This window comes from Heterodontus francisci, chromosome 1, assembly GCF_036365525.1.
Source record: "Heterodontus francisci isolate sHetFra1 chromosome 1, sHetFra1.hap1, whole genome shotgun sequence".
In the NCBI taxonomy this organism is placed as follows: Eukaryota; Metazoa; Chordata; class Chondrichthyes; order Heterodontiformes; family Heterodontidae; genus Heterodontus; species Heterodontus francisci.
This window is the reverse complement of record NC_090371.1, coordinates 163,566,054-163,583,801: the sequence shown is the minus strand read 5'-3', so window position 1 is coordinate 163,583,801 and position 17,748 is coordinate 163,566,054.

Here is a 17,748-nt window from a genome sequence, read left to right as displayed (position 1 = left end):
GAAAGGTGGGAGGTCCTCTTTGCCAGCGATGGCAAGAAGATGTCCTCCTGCCTTCCTAAGCAAGCCTGGATAGAGATCGCTGAGGTGGTTAGCAGCTGTGGGGTCACCCCCCACCCCCCCCCCGGACATGGGTCCAGTGCCACAAGAGGGTCAACAACCTCTTCTGTTCTGCCAAGATGAGTGCTCAATACCTTTCTCCTTTTTAGTAATTACAGGTGGCTATGCAGGAGGAAGCAGGACATGGGGAGGAAGGCACTACAACGGCGATAGCAGAGGGGGTTAGGTATCACCTCATCCTGACAGATGCACGGCTGCACCTCGGCCACAGGCCACCTTCTTTCACAATTCACCTCCATTAACTCACCAGAGAGCGGACGGGAGGATGAGCTATATAGGATACCCCTGTAGGGGACGAGGGCCTGACACTACCAGAACTGTCACATTGATCTCTCTGTGAAGTATGACTATCTTCCTCTTTGCACTTGCAGGACAAGAGGGCCCATAACAGGAGGGAGACAGCCTGGACTGGTGGAGGCATCCCAGATCTTGGGCCTCTCTCCACAGTAGAAGGGGAGGCATTAGATTTGGCGGGGGCCCAGGGCGGCTGCTCCATATCAGATGGAGAGACTGGTGTCTCTGCGCAAGAGAGCAAGGATTGTCTTCCATTGTCCTACAGTTCACTTCTGGAGACTCACATCATGCATGGTTGACATGACGAGATCTGCACAGCTGAACTCACATGCTTATGTTCTCTCATGCAGGTCAGCATCCGCAAGGGACTCAACCAGAAGTGGGATAGCCGTCAAACTCAGAGGATGCACTGTCTCATGACTCTCCTGCACCTTCCACCAGCGCAGATAATTTCACCTTGGAGCTGGTGAATCAGGGTCACAAGCTGGTGAGAGCACCATACACGTGCCTGAGCAGCTGCCTGAGGTTGAGGCTGAGACAGCCAAGGCCTCTGAGAGTCGGAGGACTGTGGGCAGCCAGGCCCATACTGAACCCCAGGCTGATGACAAGCCTCTGGTGTTGACAGCACAGGGCATGCTGGAGTTGCAGGGAGAGGTAAGGCATCATATGGCAGAAATGCCAGAGGCAATACACAGCCATGAATGGTTGATGGAAGAGTCCATTCATGCCATGACTGCTGCCATGTCTCAGCCTTGTGAGCACATGGCCTCCTCCATCAAGAGGTTAGCGACCCTCATGGAGAGACTGCTACCACAGATGCGCCATGACCTGCACACCATCGCTGTGGCCATGAGCTCTACACAACAGTGATAAGACAAGAGAAGAAGGAGGCGCCAGGAGTCTTCTCCAGCTGCTCACCCTTCTCTGGTGAGCAGGGAGGTTCAAGTAAGCCTTGAAAGGGAGGAGGAGAGTCTGGCCTCCCAAGCTGGGGGCTCCCCTCAGGGTGCTGTGAGCGTGGACACCAGTTCCTCAGCCTCTCTGCCAGTGAACCCAGCTCCAGCAGCCATGATGCCTGGGGAGAGCCCTGCACCTGTGCAGGAAACCCTCAGGCAACCGGGACCCTCCAGGCCTCAGGCAGCCAGATGATGGCACTGAATTCATCACAGGCCAAGCTAGCTGCTAGTGCAGGGGTTACACTGTGTAGAAACACTCGTAGAGATATAAAGAAAGCTACATAGAAACACTTGGGGGTTCATGGATGTTTGAAATTTGACATGTGCTGCATCATATAAAGTTCTTTTGTTCAAACATTTATTGTGTAAAAGTGATTATTCTATCTTGCATTAATTGTGAGCTGCTGACTTCACCCATCCCCCTTAGTGGAATGCCAATGTAATCATAACCTGAATATGATCTCTCATGGGCACTAGCGCGTGGTTCAGGTGGGTGCGAGGCACAGAACACAAATAGAAATGAGGTGACAGACTGCATGTATTGAGGTCAGTCTTTATTGCATTGTCTCTTGCCTCCTTGGCCCACCGCACAATTTGCCTGATCTGTTGGAGCCTTGATGTCCACATAGTGTCATAGAGTCGTACAGCATAGCAACAGGCCCCTCTGCCCACCGCGTCTATGCCGACCATAATGCCTATCTATACTAATCCCACCTGCCTGCATTAATTCCATATTCCTCTATGCCTTGCTCATTCAAGTACCTGTCCAGATGCCTCTTAAATGTCACTACTGTTCCTGCCTCCACCACCTCCTCTGGCAGCTCATTCCACTATTCTTTGTGAAAAATTTACCCCTTTGATCCCCTTTAAACCTCCTCCCACTCACCTTAAATCTATGCCCTGTAGTTTTAGTCACCCATACCATGGGAAACAGACTCTGGCTATCTACCCTATCTAGGCCTCTCATAACTTTATAGACCTCTATCCTGTCCCCTCTCAGCCTCCTTCGCTCCAGGGAAAACAGACCTAGCCTATCTAATCTCACTTTATAACTCAAGCCCTCCAAACCGGGCAACATCCTTGTGAATCTTTTCTGCACCCTCTCTAGCTTAATCACATCTTTCCTGTAGTGTGGTGACCAGAACTGCACACAGTACTCCAAATGTGGCCTAACCAATGTTATGTACAACTGCAACATGACGTCCCAACTCTTGTACTCGATGCCTCAGCCGATGAAGGCAAGCATGCCATACGCCTTCTTCACCACTCTGTCTACCTGTGTTGCCACTTTCAGGGAACTATGTGCTTGCGCCCCAAGGTCTCTCTGCTCAAGAACACTCCCCAGGGCCCTGCCATTCACTGTATATGTCCTGCCCTGGTTTAACTTCGCAAAATGCATCACTCACTTCACACTTGGCTGCGTTAAATTCCATTTGCCACTCCCTTGCCCACTTTCCCAGTTGATCTATATCCTGTTGTAACCTTAGACAACCTTCTTCACTGTCCACTATACCACCAATTTTGGTGTCATCTGCATACTTACTAATCATGCCCCTTACATTCACATCCAAGTCATTAATATATATGACAAACAACCGAGGGCCCAGCACCGATCCCTGCAGCACACCACTGGTCACCGGCCTCCAATCTGAAAAACAACCCTCCACTACCACCCTCTGTCTCCTATCACCAAGCCAATTTTGTATCCAGTTGGCTAGCTCACCCTGGATCCCATGTGTTTGAAACTTCTGGACCAGCCTACCATGCGGGACCTTGTCAAAGGCCTTGCTAAAGTCCATGTAGACAATGTCCATCGCCCTGCCCCCATCAATCCTCTTGGTCACCTCCTCGAAATACTCAATCAAATTCATGATACATGATTTCCCACACATAAAGCCATGCTGACTATCCCTAATCCGACCATGTCTTTCCAAATGCATATAAATCCTGTCTCTCAGAATCTCTTCCAATAACTTTCCCACCACTGATGTAAGGCTCACTCGCCTGTAGTTCCCTGGCTTACCCCTGCTGCCCTTCTTAAATAAAGGCACAACATTAGCTATCCTCCAGTCTTCCAGTACCTCACCCATGGCTAACGATGATACAAAAATCTCTGCCAGGGCCCCAGCAATCTCGTACCTTGCTTCCCATAGCGTCCTAGGATACACCTGGTCAGGCCCTGGGGATTTATCCACCTTAATGCGCTTCAAAACCTCCAACACCTCCTCCTTTGTAATGTTGATATGCTCCAGGATATCGATGTTCCCTCCCTTGAACTCACTAGCTTCCATGACCTTCTCCACGGTAAATACGGACGAGAAATATTCATTTAAGACCTCGCCCATTTCCCGTGGCTCCACACATAGATTGCCACACTGATCCTTAAGGGGACCTACTCTCTCCCTAGCTACCCTTTTACTCTTAATATACTTATAAAATCTTTTAGGATTCTCCTTTATCTTATCTGCCAGGGAAATCTCATGGCCCCTTTTCACCCTCCTAATTTCCTTCTTAAGTGTCGTCCTACATCTCCTATACTCCTCGAGGGACTCGCTCGATCCCAGCTGCCTATAGCTGACATATGCCTCCTTCTTTGTCCTGACCAGACCCTCAATATCCCTCATCAACCATGTGTGCAATCTATCACACTTTGCATCTGGCAAAATTCAGCGATGGCCCCGAATCAAATGGCCCTCTCAGCCTGAACATCAGGGTTGGTCCGGTAGCACAAATAGTCACCGGCCCTCTTGAACAGGGCATTGGTCACCTCCTTGATGCAGTGGTGAGCTGCAGCCTAGAAGACCCCCACCAGGTCCCTGCTGGATCCTTGGAATGATCCAGACGCGTAAAGGTTTAATGCCACTGTGATCTTCAAGGCCACTTACATAGGGTGACCCTGAATCCAATAGGTCGCACCTTGTCCTGCAGCAGGGCGCATAGGTCGATGATGGCCTCTCTGGAGAGGCGTAGTCTTCGCTGATGATGCCACTCAGATATTTGGAGGTCGCTGATTCGAGTCCGGTACAATCTCTGGCGCAGGTGGGCCCTTCTTGGCATGGCTGGCTGATGCTGCTCGTTTCATGGAGCTTCACAGGCAGGTGCTGCTGCCTCCTTGCCCTCCCTCTGTTGGAGACGCCACATCACGCCATGGGGGTCCAAAAATACAGGGTGTATTAGATGCATGCCAGGTGACCAGTGGGCCGACAGAGCCCTGTCGATGCAGAGATAACCCTGCATTGGCATCTGAACTTTTGCTTCTACTAGCAGAATCTCGGATGGCCCTCAGTGCCCACCCTTGCTGATAGCTGACCCTCTCATCCAGCAGTATTGGCCACCACACATCTCACCAAAAATTTGGTGACCCGATTCAGCCACCCAAACCCAAGCACTGCCTTGCAGACCATCCGAGACCCTGCCTAGCCAGCACTCCCACTAGATACCCCAAATTCCTTTTCAGAGCACCCGAGAACCCGACCCCTTTGCAGAGCATCTGAGAACCTGAACCCCCATCTTGCAGAGCACACGGTTCTGCAGGCTGACAATGGTCTCCAAGTCCCCCTCTTCCCTGATACAGTGCTGGACATGGCTGCCCACCCATCGCGGCACTGAGGCCTTGGATAGATGCCGCCAGCTTTTAACAGTCAGGAATCTGAAGGCACGTGATGACCGCTTGCCGCCCACTTAATCCCAAGCCACCCAATGAATCGTAATGAATTAGATGCAAGTGTATTAAAAGTAATTGCTCTACAATTTAAATTACATTCCCGTCATGTTAGGGCAGCGATTCCTGCTCCAAATGGCTACACTAAATTCAACCCACTGTGTGCACAATATTGTGTGCATTTGAAATTTCTAGGCAATAAAGTAATTAAAGTTTGATGTTCAGCATTATGGTAGAAACATTACAGGTGAAATTTATCTTGGGCCGTCGTATAAAATGGGAGACAGCAAAGCGGCAGCCCATTTTACATAGTACTTTAAAATCGGTGGAGTGTAAAACAGGTTGCCAAATAACTATTGCGTTACTGTCAATATTAAGTTTCCCGCACTCCTGATTTCAAGTTTCCTTTTACTAAGGAGTTCAGCTATTTGAACACCAAGCAAGTTTCCAAATGAAATTGCTTCTGTCAAGGTCACTTTTAGCAGTTACTAAAGCATTAGAATCAGTGCAAAACTATGCACTCAGGAAATAACATAACAAGTAGATTAAGGAGAATGATATGCAGAAAATGCATCTTCATTTTAAAATGCACAGTCTCAGTTCTGATCTACATGTTATGTTTGTTCTTTTTTAAAACCTAAGCAATTGCAAAATATTAATTCTGGACTATATCTGGACTATAAAGAAATGTATTCTTTTTGAAATTTGTTCTTCGGATGTGAGCGTTGTTGGCTAGGCCAGCATTTATTGCCCATTCTTAATGCCCTTGAGAAGGTGGTGGTGAGCCGCCGCCTTGAACTGCTGCAATCCATGTGGTGTAGGTATATCAACGGTGCTTTCTTTTTTCTGTCACAGTTTGATACAACTGAGTGGCTTGCTATGCCAGTTCAGAATCAACCACATTGCTGTGGATCTGGAGTCATGTGGAGGCCAAACTGGGTAAGGACAACAGATTTCCTTCCCCAATAGGACATTAGTGAATCAGATGGATTTTTTTATGACAATTCAGTAGTTTCATGATCATTATTAATGAGACTAGCATTTTATTCCAGATTTATTAATTAATTGAATTTAAATTTCCCCCGTTGTCATGGTGGCATTTGAGCTCATGTCTCTGGAGCATTGGTCCAGGCCTCTGGCTCAGTAACATTATGACTATGCTACTGTCCCCCTGCTTCATATGCTAAACATCTTGTCAAGTGATTAGATGTATTCAGGGCTATATTTATTGAAATTTTGGAGCCAATATTCACTAGCCAAGATTAGCACGAACTGAGTGGTGATGGCATCAAAATGGGATTGGTCACTATACCACCCCATTCATGTCCATGTTCGGCTGGCGACATTTGTAATGGGACGTTCTTTTGCCAGAAGGCAGTTTCAGACAGCAGGCGTCTTTATGCAAATCAGGGTTCTATTCCGTTTGGAATGCTCAGGTATATGTGGGTGGAGTGTGCGCCATGATGTTGTTGCATTGAGAGGCCTAACCAGCGGCATTTAAAGGCACTTCTGTCTACTCCAAAGATGGCCTAAAAGTGTTCTCCAAGTTATATTTTTGCAGAGCCAGAACTGCTCCTACTAGCTCCACGAAAATACTGCTGGTGGCTGTCTGTTTGGTCTCAGCCTTTCCCCCAGCCCAAGATCAATCTTGCATAGCCTGAAGCTAGTGAACTGCTCTGGGATTCCCGTTTAGGGTGTGCAGCTTGCCAGTAGCTTGGAAATGAGACCTGGGCGCCTCATTGAGGAAACGGTAGGTGGTGAGAGTTAAAATCTATCACTTTATTTCTGTAAAAACGCGAAGCATATTTCTGGGTACCATCATGGTAAGAAAAACAATTTTTATTTGATGAAATTAAGTGGAAGCACTGCAGAACAATATTACAGAAGTACTTTGTGTCATTTCCATTGCATCTCTGAAGTTCTGGTTTGAAATTACCTCCAGGTGTTAAATGCCAAAATGGCCATTCTTCTCCACCACCATATTTCTGAACAAAAATAATTTTCACATGAATTGGAAGTCTCTCAAAGACTATTTGGAACTTCCTTGCCATCCGGATTTGATAATGTCACCTACATGATCAGCTGCAGTGATCCTAATCTTGTGTTCCACCTGTATTTTTTCTTTTACTTGACTGTGCTAACATATCCAGCACACATCTATATTGAAGTGTGCGGTGAAGTGATTATGTACTTCCATGAAGAGCCTTACTGTCAATAATGGAGTCAAATACAGGTGCGTGCTTCCACCTTTAGACTATTCTTATTTGCTATGCACAATGATTTAACAGGAATGCTGGATGTGCATGATTGCAAAACCTTGCAAACATCTGAATCGACAACGAGACTTGTGGAGAAGGTTGTGCCTTACCTTTGTTTACAGATGACTGTACTTTAGAGGCACATGCTCATGAAGAACTGCATCTCATTACTAACCATTGTAAGCATGCTTATTTTTATTGTAAAACATCCATGCTATGCAAGCCATGTTTTCATGGTGGATTTTTAACTGCATGCACTTTAGTTTCAACTAACCACAAGAGAAGCAAAGAACTACAGCAGAAACATAAATAGCTGTAAGGGAAGAGTTTTTAGTTTTCATTATTATTATAGTTCACTTAACCTTTTCTTTGCTAGAATTAAAAAATTGCTCATATATATAAAGGAGCGCATCTACATGCAAATGTGTCATCACATCAGAAAGTGTGCTCTCAGTGGAACTGCAACTTAGAACATCACATCCCAAAGGGTATGTGTCAGCCGGCCCAAATGTCAACTGCAATAAACATGTATCTGTTAAATTATCAGTCAAATATTCATTTAAATATGATTGAAAAATTCCATGAGGAATAAGTAACTAGCAGAAAAATCACCTATATTTCTAAGCTACCAAACATTAACCAGCATATAGCAGAAAATTAACAAATACAATCATTCAACAATAACTACTTATATTTCTATAGCACCTTTAATATAATAAAACATCATCCCAAGGTGCTTTACAGGAACATTATAAAACAGTATATGACACCGAGCCACATTAGGTCAGATGACCAAAAGCTTGGTCAAGGAGCTAGGTTTTAAAGTGTTTCTTAATGGATGAAAGCAAGGTATAGAGGCAGATAGGTGTAGGGAGGGTATTCCAGAGCTAGGGCCTAGGCAACTAAAGGCACAGCCACCAATGGTGGAGCAATTATAATTGGAGATGCTCAAGAGGCTAGAATTAGAGGAACACAGATATCTCGCAGGGTTGTGGGGCTGGAGGGTATTAGAGATAGGGAGGGGTGAGGCCATGGAGGGATTTGAAAACAAGGATGAGAATTTCAAAATCAAGGCATTGCTTGACCATGAGCCAATGTAGGTTAATGAGCACAGTGGTGATAGGTGAACAGGACTTGGTTCAAGTTAAGACATGGGCAGCAGAGTTTTGGATGACCGCAAGATTAAGGAGGGTAGAATGTTGGAGACCAACCAGGAGTTCATTGGAATAGTCATGTCTAAAGGTAACGAAGGTATGAATAAGGGTTTCAACAGCAGATGAGCTTAGAGAGGAGTGAAGTTAGGCGATGTTATGGAGATGGAAGTTAGGGTTAGGGTTAGGATTATGATGTCATGAGTATGAGTTTGAAGCTCATTTCAGGGTTAAATGTGACACCATGGTGATAAACAGACTGGCCTAATCTCAGACTGTAGCCAGGGAGAGGGATGGAGTCAGTAGCTAGGGAAAAGAGTTTGGAGGGGGGACCGAAAACACTGGTTTCAGTCTTCCAATACTAATTGGAGGAAATTTCTGCTGATCCAGTACTGGATGTCTAATAAGCAGTCTTGTAGTTTAGCAACAGTGGAGGAGTCGAGAGAAGTGGTGGTGAGGTTGAGCTGGGTGTCATCAGCGTTATGTGAAAACTAATGCTGTGCTTTTGAATGATGTCGCCAAGGGGCAACATGTAGATAAAAAGTAGGAGGGGGCCAAGGATAGATCTTTGGGGGACACTAGTGGTAACAGTGTGGGAGCAGGAAGAGCAGTCATTGCAAGTGATTCTCTGGCTACGACTAGAATACGATTAGATAAGAATGGAACCAGATGCGAGCAGTTTCACCCAGCTGGATGATGGTAGAGAGAAATTGGAGGAGGATGGTGTGGTCAACCATGTCAAAGGCTGCAGACAGGTCAAGAAGGACAAGGAGGGAAGTTTATCTTTGTCACAGTCACATAGGATGTCATTTGTGACTTTAAGAGTTGTTTTGGTACTTTGGCAGGGGTGGAAACCTATTCAAACATGGAGTTCTGGGAAAGATGGGAAGGAATTTGGAAGACAACAACACATTCAGGGACACTGGAGAAAAAAGGGAGGTTGGAGTCAGGATGATAGTTTGCAAGGACAGTGGAGGCAAAGGTTGTTTTTTTGTGGAGTTGGGTGATGATGGCAGATAGTGACGATTCTGTTAGGGAGTGTTAACTTTTAAAAAAGAGAAAGTCAAATTCCCAATTATTACTGAAAGAATTATGCCACAAGATTTCATGGTTAAACAAAAAACTTTACTGTACAAGAGTTAAACAAATCAAAACAATACTAACTTAACACTACAGTATGAAATTACTTATACTGTAAATTTAGAATCTTAAAACATGAAGGCGTATACTTTAAAGTCAATATCTCAACAGAACACCCCTGTTTGACTTTTACTTCCACCCCTGGAATTCCCTTATACTTAATAGGATCTTGGCAGTTTTTTCACTTCTCCTCGGACCAATCCAAAGTGTACCATAGCTCTTAGGAATTCACTTCAACTTTCCTTAATTTCTCAGCTGTATTCCAAGGTATGAGATCTGGGGATTCTCGCTCTAGCATCTGGCTAGGCAATCCTCCAACTCTCTTTGAAACACCTCAAAAATCTGGATTTCCAGCTTCGGCGTGGACCTCACTCAAAACAGAAACATCCCTGGTTCCTGATGGCCTCTTTGTTCCTGAGTCCAGCAGCTTTCAAAGCCAACTTTTTTTTCAAAAGCCCACTGACTGCCTGTGTCAGCAAGCATCAAGATAAAAAAGCACCCAACCAACAGGCACCCCCTGCATCCTCTATCTCCAAAGCAATGTGGTACATGTGGGATGTTCCAGATAGCAATTTAAGCTAATTACCTCCAACTCCCTAAACATCTCTCTGATTTTTGATACCCACATGAATAATTGATATTGCTAGCAATGACAGAGCAATCCCTTCCAGACTTTCTGTCTTCAACTTCCAATTAAACAAGCCCACCTGCTGTTCTATGGCTCTTACCTCTTGCACTCTGTCTCTAAGTATTCATGGAGAGATCTTTGAACTTTAAATCTTGGGTGGTCTGCAACATTTTGAAATTTTTGCAGCTACATATTTAATTCCCCAAAACTAAAAGTGACTCTAAAATTTGAATACAAACCATGAATTAGAGGATCGTAACAAGATTTAAAGGAGAGAGGGACAACATCTGAAGAGATAGAGCCATTAACAAAGAACAAAGAACAGTACAGCACAGGAACAGGCCATTCGGCCCTCCAAGCCTGCGCTGATCTTGATGCCTGCCTAAACTAAAACCTTCTCCACTTCCGGGGTCCATATCCCTCTATTCCCATCCTATTCATGTATTTGTCAAGATGCCTCTTAAACTTCTCTATGGTACCTGCTTCCACCACCTCCCCTGGCATCAAGTTCCAGGCACTCACCACCCTCTGTGTAAAGAACTTCCCTCGCACATCCCCTCTAAACTTTGCCCCTCTCACCTTAAACCTATGTCCCCTAGTAACTGACTCTTCCACCCTGGGAAAAAGCTTCTGACTATCCACTCTGTCCATGCCACTCATAACTTTGTAAACCTCTATTATGTCGCCCCTCCACCTCCGTCATTCCAGTGAAAACAATCTGAGTTTATCCAACCTCTCCTCATAGCTAATGCCCTCCAGACCAGGCAACATCCTGGTAAACCTCTTCTGTACCCTCTCCAAAGCCTCCATGTCCTTCTGGTAGTGTGGCGACCAGAATTGCATGCAATATTCTAAGTGTGGCCTAACTAAAGTTCTGTACAGCTGCAGCATGACTTGCCAATTTCTATACTCTATGCCCCGACCGATGAAGGCAAGCATGCCGTATGCCTTCTTGACTACCTTATCCACCTGCGTTGCCACTTTCAGTGACCTGTGGACCTGTACGCCCAGATCTCTCTGCCTGTCAATGCTCCTAAGGGTTCTGCCATTTACTGTATACTTCCCACCTGTATTAGACCTTCCAAAATGCATTACCTCACATTTGTCCGGATTAAACTCCATCTGCCATTTCTCTGCCCAAGTCTCCAACCGATCTATATCCTGCTGTATCCTCTGACAATCCTCATCACTATCCGGAACTCCACCAACCTTTGTGTCGTCCGCAAACTTACTAATCAGACCAGCTACATTTTCCTCCAAATCATTTATATATACTACAAAGAGCAAAGGTCCCAGCACTGATCCCTGCGGAACACCACTGTTCACATCCCTCCATTCAGAAAAGCACCCTTCCACTGCTACCCTCTGTCTTCTATGACAGAGCCAGTTCTGTATCCATCTTGCCAGCTCCCCTCTGATCCCGTGTGACTTCACCTTTTGTACCAGTCTGCCGTGAGGGACCTTGTCAAAGGCTTTACTGAAGTCCATATAGATAACATCCACTGCCCTTCCTTCATCAATCATCTTCGTCACTTCCTCAAAAAACTCAATCAAATTAGTGAGACACGACCTCCCCTTCACAAAACCATGCTGCCTCTTGCTAATAAGTCCACTATTGAATAACATGGGGACCAGCAGGGGAAGTTAGATGAGCAGCAGCTGTAGGATTGAAGCAGCAGGAGGTGGATCTCTTGTGTTATGACCAAGGATGGAGTAGTGCACTGTCTTTCTTTAGTTCCACTTCTCCACGGGTTACAACGTATATTGAAATATTTTACCCAGTTACCGATATGGCCAATTATATCTATTTTCGTGTCAGAATAAAAATCTGCCAACCCGGTTTCTTCAATAAACAACAAAATTATTAATTTATTATAAAATAAGACTCGTTCAATAAAGATGCAAAGCTTATTAACACACAGGTTGAAATATGAAAGTATAAATATATTCCCTTCTATATTACCCAATACACAAGCACATACACACCAGTTAAAGAAAAAATAAAGAAGCTTTCACTGCAGAGATCAACTTTACAAAAGCAAAAATACTTTGGGCAAATACTTGTTAATTTTTGAAGGAAAAAGGATAAGATATGGAATGTTCCAGTTGGTCTGGTGTTCAGATGGGTGTCACTAGACACATGCAGTTGTCAATGGCATCTTTTCAGAATCAGTTCATTCAGGAGATGTCAAGAGAAAGTCTTGCAGAAGCTTCTCAGGAGAAATGCTGCATCAGTTTCTCCAGTTCTCACACTGGATTCTCAGGGTTTCTCAATGAGGTGGAACAGGATAAGCTGGTTCCCTCTCTCTCTTAGCAGACTTACAATCCAAATGAACTCCAAACAATATCCAAAAACGAAACCAACTCTTGACCACCATAAATCTAGACATGTAACTTTTCTGTAAACAACTCTGATAGTCAGAAAGGTTCCTGCTGTTTACTTAACTTTACACATGTGACTTCCATTCAGTGTTTTTAAACAAAGTCCCAGGTGTCCTTCCAGTGACCATTAAAAAAAAACAAGTCCAGCATCTCCTCAGGTATTTCCACATTCTTTTGAACATGAGTCCTCAAAAAATATTAAAAATGGAAGCACCTTCATTACATGTGGAGAAGATGAGCTCAGAGAGGACATGAGGGGAAATAGGAGAGAAACTAAAGAAAGATGCAAGTTCAAATGATTCAAATCATTTATTCACACTGGTCACCTTTTTGTTTTTCATTCTTATCAGTGTATACAGATAGAACATAATATAACAGACACATAAAAAGTTAAGCAGAACATCACTACACTGGTTGAATAAAATTGGTCATTCAATGCAGAAATACTTGCATGAAGTTTTCCCCACATGGGCCTTTGTTTCTCTCTGGGGTAAAAGGTTTGAGTTGAAAATTACACCTCAAAGTTGGGAACTGTCGATTCTCAACTGCTGCAGACAATTTCTACATGGTGAGTGTGATGCATCATGGAAAATTATCCTCTCATCTTGGGACCCTGCTCCTGTGAAAATACAATATTCACACTACATTGCTATGGGCAGGAAATTAACAGATTACATCAAGGTACAAAAAAACCAAATATTTCACTTTTATATAGTTTAAACCATTAACTAAAATTCTGAGCTAATGATGTTGTTCCTAATGAGTTTATTTTTGTTGTTGAGTGGACTGATATTTGCACCAATGAAGGATGTTTGGCGCTGACCTCAGACAGTGCAGGTAGATTTGAACAATCAAACCTAATCACAATAAATGGGCAATGGTTCAGGCGCTAGTCATTGGAGCCTCAACACTGGGCAGAACCTTCCTGGGCAGTGTTACACCAATTACACCTTCACTAAGTAGTATTAATCCACAATGAGGTGCAGAGGGGCAAAAATTATATTTTCTAATGAGCTAAATTACTGAGAAATGGAGAAAGGAGTGTGGAAAAATAAGTAATTTTGTTAAAAGTACTTGCATATTAAATGGAAACTGCATGGTCTCCACAGGACATAAAGCAAAATCATTTCAAAATGTACTGCGAGAAAGGGTTTGGAAGAGAAGAACTAACTAAGAAAGTTTTTCAAAGTCGTAGAGAAATCGTATTACAAGTACATTTATGAAATTTGCATCTTTCAGCATCAGTAACTTGTATAATCTTTTGGTTTTGTGTTATTCATGTGAAGCATTTTCTTTTGGGCCTCCTTATCTCGAGAGACAATGGATACGCGCCTGGAGGTGGTCAGTGGTTTGTGAAGCAGCGCCTGGAGTGGCTATAAAGGCCAATTCTGGAGTGACAGGCTCTTCCACAGGTGCTGCAGAGAAATTTGTTTGTTGGGGCTGTTGCACAGTTGGCTCTCCCCTTGCGCCTCTGTCTTTTTTCCTGCCAACTACTAAGTCTCTTCGACTCGCCACAATTTAGCCCTGTCTTTATGGCTGCCCGCCAGCTCTGGCGAATGCTGGCAACTGACTCCCACGACTTGTGATCAATGTCACACGATTTCATGTCGCGTTTGCAGACGTCTTTATAACGGAGACATGGACGGCCGGTGGGTCTGATACCAGTGGCGAGCTCGCTGTACAATGTGTCTTTGGGGATCCTGCCATCTTCCATGCGGCTCACATGGCCAAGCCATCTCAAGCGCCGCTGACTCAGTAGTGTGTATAAGCTGGGGATGTTGGCCGCTTCAAGGACTTCTGTGTTGGAGATATAGTCCTGCCACCTGATGCCAAGTATTCTCCGAAGGCAGCGAAGATGGAATGAATTGAGACGTCGCTCTTGGCTGGCATACGTTGTCCAGGCCTCGCTGCCGTAGAGCAAGGTACTGAGGACACAGGCCTGATACACTCGGACTTTTGTGTTCCGTGTCAGTGCGCCATTTTCCCACACTCTCTTGGCCAGTCTGAACATAGCAGTGGAAGCCTTACCCATGCGCTTGTTGATTTCTGCATCTAGAGACAGGTTACTGGTGATAGTTGAGCCTAGGTAGGTGAACTCTTGAACCACTTCCAGAGCGTGGTCGCCAATATTGATGGATGGAGCATTTCTGACATCCTGCCCCATGATGTTCGTTTTCTTGAGGCTGATGGTTAGGCCAAATTCATTGCAGGCAGACGCAAACCTGTCGATGAGACTCTGCAGGCATTCTTCAGTGTGAGATGTTAAAGCAGCATCGTCAGCAAAGAGGAGTTCTCTGATGAGGACTTTCCGTACTTTGGACTTCGCTCTTAGACGGGCAAGGTTGAACAACCTGCCCCCTGATCTTGTGTGGAGGAAAATTCCTTCTTCAGAGGATTTGAACGCATGTGAAAGCAGCAGGGAGAAGAAAATCCCAAAAAGTGTGGGTGCGAGAACACAGCCCTGTTTCACACCACTCAGGATAGGAAAGGGCTCTGATGAGGAGCCACCATGTTGAATTGTGCCTTTCATATTGTCATGGAATGAGGTGATGATACTTAGTAGCTTTGGTGGACATCCGATCTTTTCTAGTAGTCTGAAGAGACCACGTCTGCTGACGAGGTCAAAGGCTTTGGTGAGATCAATGAAAGCAATGTAGAGGGGCATCTGTTGTTCACGGCATTTCTCCTGTATCTGACGAAGGGAGAACAGCATGTCAATAGTCGATCTCTCTGCACGAAAGCCACACTGTGCCTCAGGGTAGACGCGCTCGGCCAGCTTCTGGAGCCTGTTCAGAGCGACTCGAGCAAAGACTTTCCCCACTATGCTGAGCAGGGAGATTCCACGGTAGTTGTTGCAGTCACCGCGGTCACCTTTGTTTTTATAGAGGGTGATGATGTTGGCATCGCGCATGTCCTGGGGTACTGCTCCCTCGTCCCAGCACAGGCATAGCAGTTCATGTAGTGCTGAGAGTATAGCAGGCTTGGCACTCTTGATTATTTCAGGGGTAATGCTGTCCTTCCCAGGGGCTTTTCCGCTGGCTAGGGAATCAATGGCATCACTGAGTTCCGATTTGGTTGGCTGTATGTCCAGCTCATCCATGACTGGTAGAGGCTGGGCTGCATTGAGGGCAGTCTCAGTGACAGCATTCTCCCTGGAGTACAGTTCTAGGTAGTGCTCAACCCAGCGGTCCATCTGTTTGCGTTTGTCAGTGATTATGTCCCCCGATTTAGATTTGAGGGGGGTGATCTTCTTGATGGTTGGCCCAAGAGCTCTCTTCATGCCATCATACATTCCTCTGATGTTTCCGGTGTCTGAGGCCAGCTGAATATGACTGCATAGGTGTTGCCAGTAGTCGTTTGCGCAACGCCTAGCTGTTCTTTGTGCAGTACTTCTGGCTGCTTTAAGTGCTGCGGATGTTAAATCGCTGGGGGCTTTCTTGTAGTTCAAAAGTGCAATGCGCTTAGCGGCTATGACAGGTTCCAGCTCTTCATTATGAGATTGAAACCAGTCTGCATTTCTCTTCGCACTTTTGCCGTAGGTGGTCAAAGCTGACTCATAGATGGCGTCTCTGATGTGGGCCCACTTGGTCTCAGCATCCCCTGTGGGAGTGTTTTGAAGGGCTGTTACAAGTGAATTTAGAAATTTTTGTAACAGCTGTGGGTGAGAAATTCTGCTCGTGTTGATGCGCGGGTGGCCCTTCTGCTTGGAATGATGCAACTTCTTTGGTCTGAGTCTAACCTTGCTGCACACCAGGGAGTGGTCGGTGTCGCAGTCCGCACTGTGGAAGCTGCGTGTGATTTGAACACTGTTTAAGGCGGCTCGCCTTGTGACAATGAGGTCTAGCTGGTGCCAGAGACGTGATCTTGGGTGCCTCCATGAAACCTGGTGACAGGGTTTAGTGTGAAAGAACGAGTTGGTGATGCAGAGGTTATGATAGGTACACAACTCAAGCAGTCTCTGCCCGTTCTCATTCATCCTTCCAACGCCATAGCGCCCAAGGCAGGAGGGCCATGAGTCATGGTCGGCCCCAACCCTGGCATTAAAGTCCCCCAGCAGGAATAGGTGTTCGGTGTTGGGGATGCTGCTAATGATGTTATGGAGTTGTTCATAGAACTGGTCTTTAGCTTCAGGTGCGGAACAGAGTGTTGGAGCATAGATGCTGAGTAGGTGTACTGGACCAGAGGTGGTGAGCAGTCGGATGGACAGTATGCGTTCCGAGCCATTTGAGGGAGGCTCTATCATGCTGAGCAAGGAGTTTCTGATGGCGAAGCCCACTCCATGCTGTCTTGGTTCTTCAGGATCCCTGCCCTGCCGGAAGAAGGTGTAGTCTTGCTCTGCTAGAGAGCCACTCGCGGGGAGGCGAGTCTCCTGAAGTGCTGCAATGTCCACATTGAGTCTACTGAGCTCGTTGTTAATGATGGCGGTCTTCCGAGAATCGTTGATTTGTGTAAGGTCTTCCGACAGGCCAGGACACATAGTTCTGACGTTCCAGCTTGCAAAGCGAAGGGCTGGTACCTTCTTTCCTTTTTTCATGTTGTTTGGTGCGGTGTATCAGTCCACCTTTCGGGCAATGACCCTGAGCTCCAAGCACCCATTGAAGCAGGCAGACTGTGGCGGGACAGAACCTTATTGACCGGGGGCTGCCCGGTTTGAGGCGGGCGGTAGCTGTCCAGTGAGGTGCAATGACCTCTCCCACCGACAAAGGCAACCCGTGGCGCCCAGTTTCTACGCCAATTTATCTGGACTTATAACCCGTAACTGCTGCCTTCCGTGTTGTTTCAGTCGCTGTGAGGCAACTATGGAGTGACCTCTCCATGGCGCATGCCTGGGCAAATTTATGGAGGTTGAGAGTTGCCCAGTCGTCAAAACCCCCCTCTCGGCCTTTCTGGTGGGGTCCAAAGGAGTGCAGGACACGACGTTTGGCACCAGTATGGCTGCAGGAACTGCCGGAAACATGCCAAAGGTGACACATGACCGCCTACGGGGTTCCGCTCCGGATTTTCTGTTAGGGTTTACTCCCTTAGCCTTGGACTCTCCCGAGACGCCCACAAGGCAGTGGGGTTGTTGGGGCCCCTACACAGGTGTAGGATGGTGCCGGTGGGAGGAGGGGATGCAAGGGGGAGGGGTAGAGGGAGGGGGTGGGGGGGGGTGCAGGGGAAGGGG